This window comes from Falco peregrinus, chromosome 8 (assembly GCF_023634155.1).
Source record: "Falco peregrinus isolate bFalPer1 chromosome 8, bFalPer1.pri, whole genome shotgun sequence".
NCBI classification, from domain to species: domain Eukaryota; kingdom Metazoa; phylum Chordata; class Aves; order Falconiformes; family Falconidae; genus Falco; species Falco peregrinus.
Genome location: NC_073728.1, coordinates 10,517,171 through 10,525,788, shown reverse-complemented (window position 1 = coordinate 10,525,788; position 8,618 = coordinate 10,517,171). Strand labels below are relative to the sequence as shown.

The window sequence follows — 8,618 nt, the reverse complement described above, 5'->3', positions numbered from 1 at the left end:
CACTTTTCAGGGAGAAGAGGGGAAAAAAAATTTAAAAAAAAAAAAAAAAAGAGTTGGTCTGATATTTCCAGTTGCTGTAGTCAGTAGCAGGGGACAATATGCCTTTGGTAATTTCCAATGGCAAATATTTTCTTCAAAAATGCCTTTCTGAATATTGTCTGAGATGTGTTGCTTCTGTCTGGTGGCATACTCTGAACCTTAGATTGGAGGTCAAACCTCTTCCATCCCATGTGTCCTCCATGTTCGGTACACAGCATTTCTTGCCGGTGAAGCAGAGGAAGGCAGAGGAGAGAGTTTTCTTTCTAAGGCTCTTTATATCCTACAGAGAAAGCATGGTTAATGCTAACAGGAACAAAAGCTGCTCTCAAAGGGAAATTCTGTCCTCAGCTCCATCAGAAAGGAACAAGGGAGCAGGGTTTGACAGAGCAAGTAGAAAATCGGGATCATCTGGGTTAGACAAGACTGTTGGCAGCGACTTTCTTCCAAGTTCTGATGGCTCTTAGCTATTGTCATACCTGGAACCAAGTCAAATGCACGCTTATCCCACTGTGCAAAGCTATTTCTTTCAGCTTCTATAATTAATCAGAGGCATTACCAAACTCTTACAAAGTATGCAATAAAGAACCATCCCATATTTAAAATGCACCAACTTCCAGCTGAGATCAATCGTGCTCCTTTTAATATCCATTGCTTAATTTTAGGCCAACTAAACTCCCACTTCCTTGAGACCGCTCACGCCAAGTGCTGAGCTCCCCTGTCACCTTCTGGCCCCAGCAGGATGGACAGAGCCCCCAGCTCCCTGAGCACCAGGCCCTGGATAGCTCTAGGATCCCACCTGAGCAGCTGCTCCCCAGGGCTGGATTCCTCATTCCCATTTTTACCACCCACGTGGTGAAATGAAATGGTGAAAATGTATTTAGAATGACATCCCCCAGCTGATTCTCAGAACGCTCATGGCCGACCCTGAAGCATTTCTCTCCACCAGTACTTTTTGTACCTGCACTTGCTGTCACCCCATGGGACCTCCTGTGTTCCCACCAGCCACGCAGCTTTGCTTCTGTTTTGAAAGGAGTGGATGAGCGTCCACACTGCCAAGGATGCTCTCTGGGATTCTCACTGCACATCAGCATTTTCACAGCAACGCCACGACGCTCCTCCCTGGAACATCAGAGAGAAATTTAAACAGGAGCCATGCCCACAACATACAGGTAGCAAATCTTCCTGTCCACTGATGGGGCCTCACTGGAATGTTGTGCTTCATTTTTTAATATATTTGAAACATCATAAACCAATTTCCAGCAAAACCAGCTGTTTATACATGCTTATTCCTCCCTGCAAATCATGCATTCTGGAGCTAAAACAATTCATCAGGGCTTCCAGTCAAGACAGTTTGGAAAGTTTGAGCAAACCCTTTCAGGGAGTTATGAGAATAATTAGTTCTGCATAAATTGAAAAAAGCCAGAGAAGCAAAATAAATAAATAAATAAATAAATAAATAAATCCTGAACTTTTCCATTTCTGCATTTGAGAAAAATGTTTCATTGTTGATCTAGCATCAGCTATGAACAGTCGCTAAAATACTGTGCAATTCTGAAAAATGGTGACTGTTACACCTGCGGCTGCTGCTGCAAGAGGATGATGAACACTTCCCCTTCGGAATGACGGCAGCCATCCTGTATTATTGCTCAGACCTGAGTATTTTAAGTGAGTAAAAAAATCTACTGGTCGGAATAAAATTAGACATGAATAGCTGAGGAGAGTCTTGACCTTTTTATGTCTGTTTTTCTGTGAAATTTTGTAAACTTTATTGGAGGCCACTTCCTGCATTCACAGAAAGTTACTTTTCTTCGTTAATACCCCAATAAGTCTGTAGAATGATGTCAGAGCCAGAACGGCTAAAGAACTGCTTTTAACCATTTCCTTTCAGATAAATGTAATCATCTGCTCAAACACAGTTATCGGAAATCAGCTGAAATCTTTTGCCATCTCTTCAAGGGCTTTTCCCCCCCTCTGAGGAGCAGCATGACGAACAGTCACGTAACCAACTGCTGACAGTGGGAGATGTGAACTTTGAATAGATTGACTATGTCATACCAAGTCCTAGCTCCACAGCGCTAACTTTAATTGCCAGATAATTTCCACCTGCTCCTCTAAAATTTTGCATGAATATACAGGAGATTTCCACTATGAAGTAGATTTCAACACCATATGGGAGACTAAGTTATTCCCATTTCAAAGATGAGTTTGTGAGACCAAGAAAAACAGCTTGTTGACACTTGAAAATTGACTAGAAGAGCTTTTCTGGATGCTCTTAAGCTAGAATAAGAAAATGTATTAAGTCAAGTTAAATCGACTCTTATTCCAGAATGAGTGCTATTACATTTTGCATTCAGTACACCAATCCTCATAGACTTGCTTCTAGATATACCCGAGTCCAGAGGTTCTCAGAGGCTGTGGTTACACTTGCATTGACTTGACTGGGTCAAGCTCTTGACTAAGGGGCTGAAGGGCTGCAGCCTTGAGACTTACCAGACTTCCCAAGAGGCTGGTCCACATAAGCAGAAGCCTGAGCTTTAAATGGATGGAGACATTCCCTGGGCTGTAAATGGGCAGGAGGGGCCACAAGCCTCAAGACAAGATCTTTTTAAGCAAGCATCACACCAAGGGGCAGTCGCCCCAGTTCAACAGAAGTCCTAGGAAATCCTCAGTGAGGGGGTGATGAGGGTGGAGGTATCTCTCATCTCACCTCCCCGTAACTCTGCACTCCTGGGATTTCGTCATGCTCAAGCTTCACTCCCCAGTGTGGCACTTCAATCTTTCAGATTAAGAATTTAAGCAGGATAATTCCTTCTAAAAAGGAAAAAGGAGAAGGAAAAAGCAAAAAGCAAAAGCTTTTGTTCAATATCTGATTGGTTAAAGTATTTTCACCAAGCATGAGACCTAATTTCAACCTCTGTCTGAAGATCAGATGTATGTATTCTGCAGAGTGAAAGAGAGAAACTGTCACTCAAGACTAACTCATCCAGGAGAAGAGGTAACATTTAGTAAGAAGCCACCATTACTCAGTAAGACTCAGTTATCTGATGATAATAACTTGAAAATAAGCACTCATCATCCAGAAAAAATACGTCAGTGTTTGCAGAAGGCTGAGAAGCCCAAAGCTGTCAGACAAAATGAGTGAGACTCTGGTGCCCAAGTCCCTTAGGCACTTTTATCCATTCCAGCCACAGCTTATCACAAAAATACCCCATGGATGCTGTAAGCATTGCCTAATTTTTCTAGTATTAACACTATCTATTCTAACCACCTGTTTAACCATAAGGGTTGAGGACAATTCCCTTCAGGCCTCATTCATGCATTCTTGGACCATCCAACAGCCTTTGTCGATAGACTTGAGATCTTCCCCTTTCTAAAGAGAAAAACGTGATGGGTTTTATCCCAAAAGACTTAAAGCCAGATGCTTCACACATGGCAAAATCACCAATCACACCCACCAAGACCGATTACCAAAATTTTCTTTGTTTTTTTGTTGTGTTTTAGGGGTGTTTTATGGTGGGTTGCTTGGATTTTTTTACCATCATGACATTTACCCAGGTGTGGTTTTCTGCACATGCCTGGACCAAAGCTTGGCCTCTTTGGCATGGCCAGGGGCACAACCCCAGGGCAGGCAGGAGTGGGCACTGCCAGCTTCCCTGCTACGTTGACCATGTGCCCAGCCCAGTCATCAGCATCCAAAACCTTGGTGAAGACCCCCTCGACTCTGCTCCTCCCAAGGGATCTTGGAGAAAAGCTCTCCCTTGGTTCAAAGTGATGCACAGCACCTCAGGCCCTCTCTCCACACACACAGTACCCTGCTGCCAGCCCTTTTCCAGATTCTTCCGTGGTCCAGCATCCTCAGGAAGCCTCCAGCCTCACCAGGGAGCATCACATCACGTCTCACCTTCAAACACTTCCTGGTCAGACCCCAGCCTTTTGCCACAACCACCCCAGTCACAAGACAAGATTTCTTCAAACCTTGTCATGTCCAACCAAGACAACTCTAATAAAATGCTAACATTAGAAACGAGCGACTCCAGTTGGAGCCCAGCTCCTTGATAACCACCTAACACATTCGCTCTCTCGCAGGGTCTGTTCTGCATTTCATCCACCCAGTGCCGCTGACAAGGTGATTTCACAGCTGTCAGAGCTGGGATCCAGTGCCTTTGATAAGGTACATCCCCTGGGCAGTGTCTCTGCGGACACCTCGTCACAGCCGTCCTCATGCTTACTGACAGATATGGGCAGCTCAGCCGACACCCCAACTTCACAGGTGTGATTTTGGCGGGGGGGAAACCTGTTCGGGGTACCTAAGCCTTGTTTATCCCTGAAAATCAAATGTCAGGACACAACCAAAGTGCTTCTCGTCTTTCTCCCTAACTGGACCTTTTCTCTAAGCGCATGGGATGCAAACAGGTTGGGGAAACCCGTGCTGCCCCCAGTGCTGTGCCTGATTTTCAGCCTTGGTCTGTCTCTCTTGCCTGGAGAGGGCAGAGTTATCAGCACCCTGATCTTCCTCTGATCTGTCAGCCTGGTGATATTTTCTCATAGCTCAGCACTACACCACTGCCGACATATTTCACATGACACACTCTACAGCCAGATGCCTCAGTTTCCCATTTGCTGTCATACACAGATAATCCCCTGAGTGCACAAGAAGAAGCTGAGGGAGAAATTAGCCAGCAAAGCCTGATGGAATAGGAGCAGAGGATACCCAGGAGGAGCAGTGGACATCAGAGAGGAACGCAGCTTGGAAAAACAGAGAAAAACCAGGTGGAGCAGAACTGCTGGGACGGCTCCATCAACTGCCCCGAGTACAGCAGCAGCCCACCAGTCCCACACCGCTGTCACCAGTGCTTTCCATGCGTTCATAAAGCCACGCCAGGCTCTGAGAGGAGCTCGCAGAGTCTATGCAGGCAGGAGGAGCAGCAGGAGTGCCGCAGGTTAAGCACCGCCTGTGCTTGCCAAATCAAGCTGGGGAAATGCGTATGGCAACTGCCTTCCACTTTGCTTGGCTCCAGGCAGTGCTATTAGTCTCTCCGCTTAATGAGCATTAACCACCATCACACAAACAAACATGCCAAGCGTTTACATACAGCCGTGGAGTCTGATGGAGCAATAAACAGATGAGCTAAGCTGCTCTTTACATAAGGATACATTTCACGCATCAGCGCGGGAGGGAATGTGATTTTTTCTGCCACAAAGCATATTCCGTGAGAAATTACAGGTGTGTTTGTCATGCACAGAGAGAATAATAATAATTTTAGGATCCCTGAATTAGGCCAATCATTCATCCATGGGGAAAAAAAAAATAATAAACTAAAATCCTGCCTGACAAGCTGCCACCTGAAACTAGAGGCAGGTTCTTGACCTAAAATCATCCCTCACCAGAAAGGCATCTGAAGGAAACAAAAGGCTGCTCTTTGGTTTTTGGAAATATTATTTTTGTATTTTTTTTTAAAAAAAGTTAAATTACAAGGATCTTCAAACTGGCCGCGTGACAGGTGGGACAGCATAATGTAAGTGGTTCCCAGAGTACCATCAGAAAAGGATTGTTTCTTTGTTATCTACACACATAGCAAGACAGTTCCTGTCCTAAAGTGCCTGCAAGGGGGTTAGAATATTAACAGGAGGCCTGAAACTGAAACATCTCAGGGTTGGATTTGAGTTTTTCCTTTTCATCTCCACACAGCAACACAGATGTGTCTGGAAAATGTTGCATCACTAAGGTTTCAGTTCCTCTCTTGCTTCTTGGCTAGCATCTCCAAAGGCAGGGAAAACACTAGGTAGCAAGCAACAAGGAAAAATGAATGCATGGAAAGAAGCAAAACAACAGGCACCAATTAGGTTGTTGTTAGGATTTTTTTTTTTTTTTTTACCTTTCCATGGTGAATGGGAAGGGAAGAAAGAAATGAAAAAGCCCCTTATGTCAACATTTTTTAAAAGTCCAAGCCTTTAAAAATGCTTCATGTTTCAGTCCCCACAGAATAAAACACCAGTTCAAGCCAACGAGAAACTATTCCAATACAACCTGCTAAGTTATTTTTCCAGTTATTTTGATGAGTACTGAATAATTAGCACGACAGCACCTGAAAGCACCCCTTTCTGTTGTCCCAAGCCTGTGCAGGATCCCGGCTCCAACACCTGGCTCTCGCAGGGGCCAGGCGGGCAATCTCAGCCCTCCCGCCCTGCAGCAGTGACGTTTGCTGCCGTGGGATGGAGAAACACAAACCGGAGCAACTGTGGGGACACTGGAGGGGAGATCAACCATCTGTATTTACTGTCTCCAGCTGCGAAGGGGGCCTGAGCAGGTATGGGGCAACGATCAGCCCCGTCCCCCTTGCATAGCAAATCTCTCCTGCAGACAGCCTGCAGAACGGCTTGAATAAATATTATCCTGATTTAATTGTTCTACCATGAGAGTTCTTGTCTCTGCATGGTGGTGTCAGACTGCTCGGTCTCCTACAGTCCATCTCAGCTCTACATTTCCATGGTTCTGACTTACTACGGGAGCCAGATAAAAGCTTGAGTAGGGAAGGAAAGTAGTGGAGCCGTTTTTTCCACCTTTTTTTTTTTTTTTGCCAAATCAAGTTTTAGAATGACTTTATTCATGCCGAGAACTCCCCTAAACCAACATGGGATCCTGCCTGGGGCCTGCATCCCTGTGCATGTACCACCATGTTCCAAATGCAAAAGATGAGGCGATTCCTTTCCTTCCTGGGTGCAGAGCAAATTGTTCATGTCGCTCCCTTTCTCCAATGCCTTTCATGATCCATTGCCATGCCATTGCCTCCTCTCACCCCACGTGGAATTGCATGCATGGGTGAATTAGCAAACCCCACCTAGCCTGCCCTGAGCAGCTCTCAGCTGGTGATCACCCTCGGCTATTTGGTGAGCTTTGTCAAATGTGACCATTTGCCTCTGCTCCCCAGTTTGCTTTCTTGTGTCCTCGTGCCAATATCCAGGCTAAAAAACCCCGGCACACCAATGCCCACGCTGCTGCTTTGCGGTTCAGCAGGGCTGCAAAGCTCAGCACCTGCTGGCATGGGGAGAACCATCCCGCTTGTCAACTGGTCTGCATCCTCATCGGAGGAGAAAATCGAGCTATCCACTCACCTGCAGAGCAGAGCCCAGGCCCAGCCTGAGGCAGGGTATCCGAAGGGATGCTGCTCCCATGGGTTGTACTCTCTCACTCCGTCCTCTGAGACTTGGCATCTGTATGTTACTGGAGAACTACAGCTACGGTACAGACGGACATAGGTGGACCTCTGTCACCCTCCCCATGTTCATCAGGTGTGTCTGTGGGTAGAAACAGAGGCTAATCATTAAGTGACATAAAAAACAAGCCTCCATGGTGGAAGTATAGAGCAGATTGTACTGAGTGACAAGAATAATAATTGATTTCTTTATATTTGAGGTCATTTAACCAACTTGTACTCATCCCTTAGATGATGCATCTAAATATGACAAAACCTGCTCAAGCCTTAAAACAACATGGGCTTTAAAACTTTTAAAGTTTTTTTACAAAAAAGCTTAAGTGGAGTCTTTGTAGCCCTACTTTTCGCCAGCCCTTGGAACTACGTACCAACCTGTTTGGTGCCAAAATGTGACACTGCTAGTAATTCCATCCCAGGTCTCAGAAAACAGGTGTCTGAGTTACACACGAGGCACAGTACAGAGACAGTGATCCTAGAGAGACGTGGGACCAACTCCTTCCAGGTCAGGGGAGAAGAGGATGCTTTATTGGGATCAGACAACTTCAGCCTCAGATGCCTTTCTGTAACTAGAAAAACAAAGGTTCCCAATTTGCTTGATTAAATTAGAAAAAAGGTAACATGGTTTCTAAATTTAACCAAATTCCAGCATATTTCAGCCGAAGCCCTGAGCACCCCACCTGATGGGGAGGAGGAGCGCCACGTCCTGTAACAGGAATTATCACATGTGCTCTACTTCCTCCGCTCTTCTCTGCTCACCAGATCTTTATCATGAGAGATCGCTCATGCTGTGCTGTTTCCTCTTCTTGTTACAATCTCCTGCACAACAGGGACTTCTCAGAATTTTAATGCTTAATAATATTTTTGACCTTTTCATTAGTCCAGCTTTTGGTTGGCTTTCATGTTAACTTCACCTTTTTTGGGTGGCACACTTTGCAGAGTGGGCAGAAACACCCACCGACACCAATTCACAGTAGAAAACAGCAAAAACAGGTTAACGTCCTCTGCAATTAGGTTTCAAAGAATTCAGGAGCCATTACAATTTGGGAAACGATACCACATCTTTCAGAACAGAAGTGGTGCCAGGTGTGTCAGAGATGACTACGTTTTGAAGAAAAACAAGACATACTTCTCATCATTGGTAAAATTCAAGAAGTTAAATAAGATAATGCTATTTGGCATTGCTGGAGACTGAGCTCTCTCTCTCACTGCTGCTGCAGCAGCATAGGGCAAACAGCAGCAATACAAATACTAGATGGTGCCAGGACTCGACCACTACCACTTCTCACATCACCCTTTCTGGCACTAAACAGTTTCTTTGCTTTTATCTCTCTGCTGCCTGTCTTCATTTTGTGTTACCATACCCTT

General features: G+C 45.2%; 1 long non-coding RNA gene across 1 annotated transcript; it reads right to left on the bottom strand.

The window, feature by feature from the left end:
- On the bottom strand, positions 1-8,265 carry LOC129785052 (uncharacterized). Its single transcript, XR_008748526.1, has 5 exons — positions 7,931-8,265; positions 7,626-7,819; positions 7,153-7,335; positions 998-1,158; positions 1-319 (listed from the first exon to the last, which is right to left on the bottom strand). It is a non-coding gene; the product is annotated as an uncharacterized LOC129785052 (long non-coding RNA).
- Between the last annotated feature and the right edge of the window lie 353 nt (positions 8,266-8,618).